Source organism: Haliotis cracherodii, unplaced genomic scaffold (assembly GCF_022045235.1).
Source record: "Haliotis cracherodii isolate W230 unplaced genomic scaffold, xgHalCrac1.p SCAF_38, whole genome shotgun sequence".
In the NCBI taxonomy this organism is placed as follows: domain Eukaryota; kingdom Metazoa; phylum Mollusca; class Gastropoda; order Lepetellida; family Haliotidae; genus Haliotis; species Haliotis cracherodii.
Window position 1 is genome coordinate 244,715 of NW_027266295.1, and position 11,473 is coordinate 256,187.

An 11,473-nucleotide genomic window follows, 5' to 3' on the forward strand; every position below is an offset into this window, starting at 1 on the left:
CACTCCCACGACAAAACAAACAGTGCACAAAGACCATAGCAATCACAGTAAACAATAACAAATCCCCAAATAATGAAATAAGATTGACAAAAATAAATTGCATTATCTAACCCTAGTTGCGGCGCAAACAAAACGCTCAAAAATGCCACAAAACGCAGGCGCGCGCACGACAACTAACGGGGAACTGCAGACATCAAAAACACCACCAACGCTCCGCAACGTCCCGACCCTGCCGCGGGACCTCCAAAAATCCACCGAAACATCGAAAAAAAGCAAAATCGACCTAACCCTAGCTAACCCCCTAACCCCCTAGGGTTAGCCCTAACCATACCCGTTAGCTCGATTGTCGACTCTAACCCTAGCTAAGACCAGTTTAGATCAAATTGACCCAAAACGAGCCACACTAGGGTGAAAAATCGTCTTTTTTCAACCTCCAACCTCCAAATGCACACTCCTAGGGGCACCCAAGGCCATTTCTACATCTTTCCACACCTCGTTCTTACAAAATAATAAGTTCAGGTCACAAAGAGCACATGCGCTAAACACATACACACAATCATTCATACATTCTGGGATTGCAGTGAGGTGAACTTCATTTGGAAATTATCTGAAAAATGCCTTCAGCATAAACTATAGCTAAAACTTGATATTACGAGGAGACTAATACTACAACATTATCCAAGCAGATACAATGATCCGATAACCATTACTATCATACTTTGTTAAAATGGATTTCAAATAACAAGTTTCAGGAAACCATGCCACTTTATATGTTTTTGTTTGGTAAACCAATGGTGCACGATCACTATTTGCCAACATTTGACGCATTCAAATATACTTAGCAAAATGACACTGTCGTATATGCCATGCTAAAGCTACAAGGAGTCAGGAAAGCTTATTTAGAATATATTTTATTTTCAGTGATGTATTGTATATCAACTATTGAGTAAAACCTTTGGAGGCGTGCCCTAAAAGGACACAAAATAGTACCAAACAAAACCAACCACAACAGAACACAAACCACTCCCACGACAAAACAAACAGTGCACAAAGACCATAGCAATCACAGTAAACAATAACAAATCCCCAAATAATGAAATAAGATTGACAAAAATAAATTGCATTATCTAACCCTAGTTGCGGCGCAAACAAAACGCTCAAAAATGCCACAAAACGCAGGCGCGCGCACGACAACTAACGGGGAACTGCAGACATCAAAAACACCACCAACGCTCCGCAACGTCCCGACCCTGCCGCGGGACCTCCAAAAATCCACCGAAACATCGAAAAAAAGCAAAATCGACCTAACCCTAGCTAACCCCCTAACCCCCTAGGGTTAGCCCTAACCATACCCGTTAGCTCGATTGTCGACTCTAACCCTAGCTAAGACCAGTTTAGATCAAATTGACCCAAAACGAGCCACACTAGGGTGAAAAATCGTCTTTTTTCAACCTCCAACCTCCAAATGCACACTCCTAGGGGCACCCAAGGCCATTTCTACCTCTTTCCACACCTCGTTCTTACAAAATAATAAGTTCAGGTCACAAAGAGCACATGCGCTAAACACATACACACAATCATTCATACATTCTGGGATTGCAGTGAGGTGAACTTCATTTGGAAATTATCTGAAAAATGCCTTCAGCATAAACTATAGCTAAAACTTGATATTACGAGGAGACTAATACTACAACATTATCCAAGCAGATACAATGATCCGATAACCATTACTATCATACTTTGTTAAAATGGATTTCAAATAACAAGTTTCAGGAAACCATGCCACTTTATATGTTTTTGTTTGGTAAACCAATGGTGCACGATCACTATTTGCCAACATTTGACGCATTCAAATATACTTAGCAAAATGAGACTGTCGTATATGCCATGCTAAAGCTACAAGGAGTCAGGAAAGCTTATTTAGAATATATTTTATTTTCAGTGATGTATTGTATATCAACTATTGAGTAAAACCTTTGGAGGCGTGCCCTAAAAGGACACAAAATAGTACCAAACAAAACCAACCACAACAGAACACAAACCACTCCCACGACAAAACAAACAGTGCACAAAGACCATAGCAATCACAGTAAACAATAACAAATCCCCAAATAATGAAATAAGATTGACAAAAATAAATTGCATTATCTAACTCTAGTTGCGGCGCAAACAAAACGCTCAAAAATGCCACAAAACGCACGCGCGCGCACGACAACTAACGGGGAACTGCAGACATCAAAAACACCACCAACGCTCCTCAACGTCCCGACCCTGCCGCGGGACCTCCAAAAATCCACCGAAACATCGAAAAAAAGCAAAATCGACCTAACCCTAGCTAACCCCCTAACCCCGTAGGGTTAGCCCTAACCATACCCGTTAGCTCGATTGTCGACTCTAACCCTAGCTAAGACCAGTTTAGATCAAACTGACCCAAAACGAGCCACACTAGGGTGAAAAATCGTCTTTTTTCAACCTCCAACCTCCAAATGCACACTCCTAGGGGCACCCAAGGCCATTTCTACCTCTTTCCACACCTCGTTCTTACAAAATAATAAGTTCAGGTCACAAAGAGCACATGTGCTAAACACATACACACAATCATTCATACATTCTGGGATTGCAGTGAGGTGAACTTCATTTGGAAATTATCTGAAAAATGCCTTCAGCATAAACTATAGCTAAAACTTGATATTACGAGGAGACTAATACTACAACATAATCCAAGCAGATACAATGATCCGATAACCATTACTATCATACTTTGTTAAAATGGATTTCAAATAACAAGTTTCAGGAAACCATGCCACTTTATATGTTTTTGTTTGGTAAACCAATGGTGCACGATCACTATTTGCCAACATTTGACGCATTCAAATATACTTAGCAAAATGAGACTGTCGTTTATGCCATGCTAAAGCTACAAGGAGTCAGGAAAGCTTATTTAGAATATATTTTATTTTCAGTGATGTATTGTATATCAACTATTGAGTAAAACCTTTGGAGGCGTGCCCTAAAAGGACACAAAATAGTACCAAACAAAACCAACCACAACAGAACACAAACCACTCCCACGACAAAACAAACAGTGCACAAAGACCATAGCAATCACAGTAAACAATAACAAATCCCCAAATAATGCAATAAGATTGACAAAAATAAATTGCACTATCTAACCCTAGTTGCGGCGCAAACAAAACGCTCAAAAATGCCACAAAACGCACGCGTGCGCACGACAACTAACGGGGAACTGCAGACATCAAAAACACCACCAACGCTCCGCAACGTCCCGACCCTGCCGCGGGACCTCCAAAAATCCACCGAAACATCGAAAAAAAGCAAAATCGACCTAACCCTAGCTAACCCCCTAACCCCCTAGGGTTAGCCCTAACCATACCCGTTAGCTCGATTGTCGACTCTAACCCTAGCTAAGACCAGTTTAGATCAAATTGACCCAAAACGAGCCACACTAGGGTGAAAAATCGTCTTTTTTCAACCTCCAACCTCCAAATGCACACTCCTAGGGGCACCCAAGGCCATTTCTACCTCTTTCCACACCTCGTTCTTACAAAATAATAAGTTCAGGTCACAAAGAGCACATGCGCTAAACACATACACACAATCATTCATACATTCTGGGATTGCAGTGAGGTGAACTTCATTTGGAAATTATCTGAAAAATGCCTTCAGCATAAACTATAGCTAAAACTTGATATTACGAGGAGACTAATACTACAACATTATCCAAGCAGATACAATGATCCGATAACCATTACTATCATACTTTGTTAAAATGGATTTCAAATAACAAGTTTCACGAAACCATGCCACTTTATATGTTTTTGTTTGGTAAACCAATGGTGCACGATCACTATTTGCCAACATTTGACGCATTCAAATATACTTAGCAAAATGACACTGTCGTATATTCCATGCTAAAGCTACAAAGAGTGAGGAAAGCTTATTTAGAATATATTTTATTTTCAGTGATGTATTGTATATCAATTATTGAGTAAAATCTTTGGAGGCGTGCCCTAAAAGGACACAAAATAGTACCAAACAAAACCAACCACAACAGAACACAAACCACTCCCACGACAAAACAAACAGTGCACAAAGACCATAGCAATCACAGTAAACAATAACAAATCCCCAAATAATGAAATAAGATTGACAAAAATAAATTGCACTATCTAACCCTAGTTGCGGCGCAAACAAAACGCTCAAAAATGCCACAAAACGCAGGCGCGCGCACGACAACTAACGGGGAACTGCAGACATCAAAAACACCACCAACGCTCCGCAACGTCCCGACCCTGCCGCGGGACCTCCAAAAATCCACCGAAACATCGAAAAAAAGCAAAATCGACCTAACCCTAGCTAACCCCCTAACCCCCTAGGGTTAGCCCTAACCATACCCGTTAGCTCGATTGTCGACTCTAACCCTAGCTAAGACCAGTTTAGATCAAATTGACCCAAAACGAGCCACACTAGGGTGAAAAATCGTCTTTTTTCAACCTCCAACCTCCAAATGCACACTCCTAGGGGCACCCAAGGCCATTTCTACATCTTTCCACACCCCGTTCTTACAAAATAATAAGTTCAGGTCACAAAGAGCACATGCGCTAAACACATACACACAATCATTCATACATTCTGGGATTGCAGTGAAGTGAACTTCATTTGGAAATTATCTGAAAAATGCCTTCAGCATAAACTATAACTAAAACTTGATATTACGAGGAGACTAATACTACAACATTATCCAAGCAGATACAATGATCCGATAACCATTACTATCATACTTTGTTAAAATGGATTTCAAATAACAAGTTTCACGAAACCATGCCACTTTATATGTTTTTGTTTGGTAAACCAATGGTGCACGATCACTATTTGCCAACATTTGACGCATTCAAATATACTTAGCAAAATGACACTGTCGTATATGCCATGCTAAAGCTACAAGGAGTCAGGAAAGCTTATTTAGAATATATTTTATTTTCAGTGATGTATTGTATATCAACTATTGAGTAAAACCTTTGGAGGCGTGCCCTAAAAGGACACAAAATAGTACCAAACAAAACCAACCACAACAGAACACAAACCACTCCCACGACAAAACAAACAGTGCACAAAGACCATAGCAATCACAGTAAACAATAACAAATCCCCAAATAATGAAATAAGATTGACAAAAATAAATTGCATTATCTAACCCTAGTTGCGGCGCAAACAAAACGCTCAAAAATGCCACAAAACGCAGGCGCGCGCACGACAACTAACGGGGAACTGCAGACATCAAAAACACCACCAACGCTCCGCAACGTCCCGACCCTGCCGCGGGACCTCCAAAAATCCACCGAAACATCGAAAAAAAGCAAAATCGACCTAACCCTAGCTAACCCCCTAACCCCCTAGGGTTAGCCCTAACCATACCCGTTAGCTCGATTGTCGACTCTAACCCTAGCTAAGACCAGTTTAGATCAAATTGACCCAAAACGAGCCACACTAGGGTGAAAAATCGTCTTTTTTCAACCTCCAACCTCCAAATGCACACTCCTAGGGGCACCCAAGGCCATTTCTACCTCTTTCCACACCTCGTTCTTACAAAATAATAAGTTCAGGTCACAAAGAGCACATGCGCTAAACACATACACACAATCATTCATACATTCTGGGATTGCAGTGAGGTGAACTTCATTTGGAAATTATCTGAAAAATGCCTTCAGCATAAACTATAGCTAAAACTTGATATTACGAGGAGACTAATACTACAATATTATCCAAGCAGATACAATGATCCGATAACCATTACTATCATACTTTGTTAAAATGGATTTCAAATAACAAGTTTCACGAAACCATGCCACTTTATATGTTTTTGTTTGGTAAACCAATGGTGCACGATCACTATTTGCCAACATTTGACGCATTCAAATATACTTAGCAAAATGACACTGTCGTATATGCCATGCTAAAGCTACAAGGAGTCAGGAAAGCTTATTTAGAATATATTTTATTTTCAGTGATGTATTGTATATCAACTATTGAGTAAAACCTTTGGAGGCGTGCCCTAAAAGGACACAAAATAGTACCAAACAAAACCAACCACAACAGAACACAAACCACTCCCACGACAAAACAAACAGTGCACAAAGACCATAGCAATCACAGTAAACAATAACAAATCCCCAAATAATGAAATAAGATTGACAAAAATAAATTGCATTATCTAACCCTAGTTGCGGCGCAAACAAAACGCTCAAAAATGCCACAAAACGCAGGCGCGCGCACGACAACTAACGGGGAACTGCAGACATCAAAAACACCACCAACGCTCCGCAACGTCCCGACCCTGCCGCGGGACCTCCAAAAATCCACCGAAACATCGAAAAAAAGCAAAATCGACCTAACCCTAGCTAACCCCCTAACCCCCTAGGGTTAGCCCTAACCATACCCGTTAGCTCGATTGTCGACTCTAACCCTAGCTAAGACCAGTTTAGATCAAATTGACCCAAAACGAGCCACACTAGGGTGAAAAATCGTCTTTTTTCAACCTCCAACCTCCAAATGCACACTCCTAGGGGCACCCAAGGCCATTTCTACCTCTTTCCACACCTCGTTCTTACAAAATAATAAGTTCAGGTCACAAAGAGCACATGCGCTAAACACATACACACAATCATTCATACATTCTGGGATTGCAGTGAGGTGAACTTCATTTGGAAATTATCTGAAAAATGCCTTCAGCATAAACTATAGCTAAAACTTGATATTACGAGGAGACTAATACTACAACATTATCCAAGCAGATACAATGATCCGATAACCATTACTATCATACTTTGTTAAAATGGATTTCAAATAACAAGTTCCACGAAACCATGCCACTTTATATGTTTTTGTTTGGTAAACCAATGGTGCACGATCACTATTTGCCAACATTTGACGCATTCAAATATACTTAGCAAAATGACACTGTCGTTTATGCCATGCTAAAGCTACAAGGAGTCAGGAAAGCTTATTTAGAATATATTTTATTTTCAGTGATGTATTGTATATCAACTATTGAGTAAAACCTTTGGAGGCGTGCCCTAAAAGGACACAAAATAATACCAAACAAAACCAACCACAACAGAACACAAACCACTCCCACGACAAAACAAACAGTGCACAAAGACCATAGCAATCACAGTAAACAATAACAAATCCCCAAATAATGAAATAAGATTGACAAAAATAAATTGCACTATCTAACTCTAGTTGCGGCGCAAACAAAACGCTCAAAAATGCCACAAAACGCACGCGTGCGCACGACAACTAACGGGGAACTGCAGACATCAAAAACACCACCAACGCTCCGCAACGTCCCGACCCTGCCGCGGGACCTCCAAAAATCCACCGAAACATCGAAAAAAAGCAAAATCGACCTAACCCTAGCTAACCCCCTAACCCCCTAGGGTTAGCCCTAACCATACCCGTTAGCTCGATTGTCGACTCTAACCCTAGCTAAGACCAGTTTAGATCAAATTGACCCAAAACGAGCCACACTAGGGTGAAAAATCGTCTTTTTTCAACCTCCAACCTCCAAATGCACACTCCTAGGGGCACCCAAGGCCATTCCTACCTCTTTCCACACCTCGTTCTTACAAAATAATAAGTTCAGGTCACAAAGAGCACATGCGCTAAACACATACACACAATCATTCATACATTCTGGGATTGCAGTGAAGTGAACTTCATTTGGAAATTATCTGAAAAATGCCTTCAGCATAAACTATAACTAAAACTTGATATTACGAGGAGACTAATACTACAACATTATCCAAGCAGATACAATGATCCGATAACCATTACTATCATACTTTGTTAAAATGGATTTCAAATAACAAGTTTCACGAAACCATGCCACTTTATATGTTTTTGTTTGGTAAACCAATGGTGCACGATCACTATTTGCCAACATTTGACGCATTCAAATATACTTAGCAAAATGACACTGTCGTATATGCCATGCTAAAGCTACAAGGAGTCAGGAAAGCTTATTTAGAATATATTTTATTTTCAGTGATGTATTGTATATCAACTATTGAGTAAAACCTTTGGAGGCGTGCCCTAAAAGGACACAAAATAGTACCAAACAAAACCAACCACAACAGAACACAAACCACTCCCACGACAAAACAAACAGTGCACAAAGACCATAGCAATCACAGTAAACAATAACAAATCCCCAAATAATGAAATAAGATTGACAAAAATAAATTGCATTATCTAACCCTAGTTGCGGCGCAAACAAAACGCTCAAAAATGCCACAAAACGCAGGCGCGCGCACGACAACTAACGGGGAACTGCAGACATCAAAAACACCACCAACGCTCCGCAACGTCCCGACCCTGCCGCGGGACCTCCAAAAATCCACCGAAACATCGAAAAAAAGCAAAATCGACCTAACCCTAGCTAACCCCCTAACCCCCTAGGGTTAGCCCTAACCATACCCGTTAGCTCGATTGTCGACTCTAACCCTAGCTAAGACCAGTTTAGATCAAATTGACCCAAAACGAGCCACACTAGGGTGAAAAATCGTCTTTTTTCAACCTCCAACCTCCAAATGCACACTCCTAGGGGCACCCAAGGCCATTTCTACCTCTTTCCACACCTCGTTCTTACAAAATAATAAGTTCAGGTCACAAAGAGCACATGCGCTAAACACATACACACAATCATTCATACATTCTGGGATTGCAGTGAGGTGAACTTCATTTGGAAATTATCTGAAAAATGCCTTCAGCATAAACTATAGCTAAAACTTGATATTACGAGGAGACTAATACTACAATATTATCCAAGCAGATACAATGATCCGATAACCATTACTATCATACTTTGTTAAAATGGATTTCAAATAACAAGTTTCACGAAACCATGCCACTTTATATGTTTTTGTTTGGTAAACCAATGGTGCACGATCACTATTTGCCAACATTTGACGCATTCAAATATACTTAGCAAAATGACACTGTCGTATATGCCATGCTAAAGCTACAAGGAGTCAGGAAAGCTTATTTAGAATATATTTTATTTTCAGTGATGTATTGTATATCAACTATTGAGTAAAACCTTTGGAGGCGTGCCCTAAAAGGACACAAAATAGTACCAAACAAAACCAACCACAACAGAACACAAACCACTCCCACGACAAAACAAACAGTGCACAAAGACCATAGCAATCACAGTAAACAATAACAAATCCCCAAATAATGAAATAAGATTGACAAAAATAAATTGCACTATCTAACCCTAGTTGCGGCGCAAACAAAACGCTCAAAAATGCCACAAAACGCACGCGTGCGCACGACAACTAATGGGGAACTGCAGACATCAAAAACACCACCAACGCTCCGCAACGTCCCGACCCTGCCGCAGGAACCTCCAAAAATCCACCGAAACATCGAAAAAAAGCAAAATCGACCTAACCCTAGCTAACCCCCTAACCCCCTAGGGTTAGCCCTAACCATACCCGTTAGCTCGATTGTCGACTCTAACCCTAGCTAAGACCAGTTTAGATCAAATTGACCCAAAACGAGCCACACTAGGGTGAAAAATCGTCTTTTTTCAACCTCCAACCTCCAAATGCACACTCCTAGGGGCACCCAAGGCCATTCCTACCTCTTTCCACACCTCGTTCTTACAAAATAATAAGTTCAGGTCACAAAGAGCACATGCGCTAAACACATACACACAATCATTCATACATTCTGGGATTGCAGTGAGGTGAACTTCATTTGGAAATTATCTGAAAAATGCCTTCAGCATAAACTATAGCTAAAACTTGATATTACGAGGAGACTAATACTACAACATTATCCAAGCAGATACAATGATCCGATAACCATTACTATCATACTTTGTTAAAATGGATTTCAAATAACAAGTTTCACGAAACCATGCCACTTTATATGTTTTTGTTTGGTAAACCAATGGTGCACGATCACTATTTGCCAACATTTGACGCATTCAAATATACTTAGCAAAATGACACTGTCGTATATGCCATGCTAAAGCTACAAGGAGTCAGGAAAGCTTATTTAGAATATATTTTATTTTCAGTGATGTATTGTATATCAACTATTGAGTAAAACCTTTGGAGGCGTGCCCTAAAAGGACACAAAATAGTACCAAACAAAACCAACCACAACAGAACACAAACCACTCCCACGACAAAACAAACAGTGCACAAAGACCATAGCAATCACAGTAAACAATAACAAATCCCCAAATAATGAAATAAGATTGACAAAAATAAATTGCATTATCTAACCCTAGTTGCGGCGCAAACAAAACGCTCAAAAATGCCACAAAACGCACGCGCGCGCACGACAACTAACGGGGAACTGCAGACATCAAAAACACCACCAACGCTCCGCAACGTCCCGACCCTGCCGCGGGACCTCCAAAAATCCACCGAAACATCGAAAAAAAGCAAAATCGACCTAACCCTAGCTAACCCCCTAACCCCCTAGGGTTAGCCCTAACCATACCCGTTAGCTCGATTGTCGACTCTAACCCTAGCTAAGACCAGTTTAGATCAAATTGACCCAAAACGAGCCACACTAGGGTGAAAAATCGTCTTTTTTCAACCTCCAACCTCCAAATGCACACTCCTAGGGGCACCCAAGGCCATTTCTACCTCTTTCCACACCTCGTTCTTACAAAATAATAAGTTCAGGTCACAAAGAGCACATGCGCTAAACACATACACACAATCATTCATACATTCTGGGATTGCAGTGAGGTGAACTTCATTTGGAAATTATCTGAAAAATGCCTTCAGCATAAACTATAGCTAAAACTTGATATTACGAGGAGACTAATACTACAACATTATCCAAGCAGATACAATGATCCGATAACCATTACTATCATACTTTGTTAAAATGGATTTCAAATAACAAGTTCCACGAAACCATGCCACTTTATATGTTTTTGTTTGGTAAACCAATGGTGCACGATCACTATTTGCCAACATTTGACGCATTCAAATATACTTAGCAAAATGACACTGTCGTTTATGCCATGCTAAAGCTACAAGGAGTCAGGAAAGCTTATTTAGAATATATTTTATTTTCAGTGATGTATTGTATATCAACTATTGAGTAAAACCTTTGGAGGCGTGCCCTAAAAGGACACAAAATAATACCAAACAAAACCAACCACAACAGAACACAAACCACTCCCACGACAAAACAAACAGTGCACAAAGACCATAGCAATCACAGTAAACAATAACAAATCCCCAAATAATGAAATAAGATTGACAAAAATAAATTGCACTATCTAACTCTAGTTGCGGCGCAAACAAAACGCTCAAAAATGCCACAAAACGCACGCGTGCGCACGACAACTAACGGGGAACTGCAGACATCAAAAACACCACCAACGCTCCGCAACGTCCCGACCCTGCCGCGGGAC